Here is a 1,548-nt window from a genome sequence, read left to right as displayed (position 1 = left end):
TTTGGAGTATGGATCATGGACTTGTCTAGGTGAGTTTCCAACATAGTTGGCTTGCTCCCAGTCACCTTCTTCTCCTACGTTTACTCCTTCTTGAGCTGGTGATGAGGTGGTGGCTGTTGCAACTTAGTTCTCCTCCACCTTCTTAGTAAGATCTGCTAGCTGCTTGGTGATCATCTTGTTTTGAGCTAACAATGCATCCATGTGGTTCAGCTCCATTACTCCTCTGGTGTTACTTCTTTCGGAGGCATAGAAGTAGTCATTTTCAGCAACTGTTTCAATGACATCTATGGCTTCTTCAATGGTTTTCTTCTTGTTTAGAGAGCCTCCTGATGAATGATCTACAGCCTTCTTTGACTCATAAGAAAGACCTTCATAGAAGATGTGAAGTTGGGCCCACTCATTAAACATCTCTGGTGGGCATCTTCTTGTTAGGTCTTTGAATCTCTCCCATGCTTCATAAAGTGTCTCACCATCTTGTTGTCTAAAAGTCTGCACCTCAGCTCTTAGCCTATTGATCCTTTGAGGAGGGTAAAATCTTGCTAAAAACTTGTTCACCACTTCTTCCCAATTAGTTAATCTTTCCTTTGGGAAGGATTCATGCCATTTGGATGCCTTGTCCCTGAGTGAAAAAGGGAACAAGAGCAACCTATAGACATCTGGATGGACTCCATTGGACTTCACCGTGTTACGAATCCTCAGGAAGGTGGTTAAATGTTGATTAGGATCTTCTTGAGCACCCCCTCCAAATGAGCAATTATTCTGCACAAGAGTGATGAGCTGGGGTTTTAGCTCGAAATTGTTGGCATGTATGGTGGGCTTCTGAATACTGCTTCCACAGTTTCCTGGATTAGGATTGATATAGGATCCTAAAACTCTCCTTTCTTGCCCAGCACGGTTTGCATGGCCTTCTCTGACATGATTATGAGCTTCTTCTTCATGATTGTTCTCCAAATTCTCTTCCATGTTGGGTTCAAAATACTCTTCCTCGTCTGCCTCAGCACCAATAATGCTTTTCCCTCTTGCTTCCCTTCTTAGTCTCCAAAGGGTTCTTTCAGGTTCTGAATCAAAGGATGTTGAAACTCTTTCTCTTCTCCCTGTCATACAACAAACAGATTGCACAACAGGAGATAAAATGAAGAAACTATTCTTGTTAGAGTAATTGTTAGTGTGAGTGATATAAATTATCAAACAGTTAGTGGGTTAGTGAGCAGAATTGTAATCAAATAAAGAAAGAAAGAACAGAAAATTAAAAGAGGGTGCAGGGGGTTAGGAAGAAATTAAAACAAACTAAAGGAAATTGACTGAATCAAATAAACAAAGGAAAAATGCTCAATCTAGTGATCTTCAAACTTAATCATTGTTGATTCAAAATCAATCCCCGGCAACAGCGCCATAAACTTGATGCATGAAAACTTGTCTCTCAACAAATTTTCCTTCGGCAAGTATACCGAATTGTCGTCAAGTAAAACTCACAATAGAGTGAGGTCGAGTCCCACAAGGATTGATTGGTCAAGCAATTTTAGTTAGAAAAATATGCTAGTTGAGCTA

General features: G+C 40.4%; 1 non-coding gene across 1 annotated transcript; it reads left to right on the top strand.

Annotated features, from left to right (window-relative positions):
- The first annotated feature begins 402 nt into the window (after positions 1–402).
- On the top strand, positions 403–510 carry LOC112798775 (small nucleolar RNA R71). The gene has a single exon (XR_003200372.1). It is a non-coding gene; the product is annotated as a small nucleolar RNA R71 (small nucleolar RNA).
- Positions 511–1,548: the final 1,038 nt, after the last annotated feature.

This window comes from Arachis hypogaea, chromosome 4 (genome assembly GCF_003086295.3).
Source record: "Arachis hypogaea cultivar Tifrunner chromosome 4, arahy.Tifrunner.gnm2.J5K5, whole genome shotgun sequence".
Lineage (NCBI taxonomy): Eukaryota > Viridiplantae > Streptophyta > Magnoliopsida > Fabales > Fabaceae > Arachis > Arachis hypogaea.
This window is presented reverse-complemented; position numbering and strand designations above follow the sequence as displayed.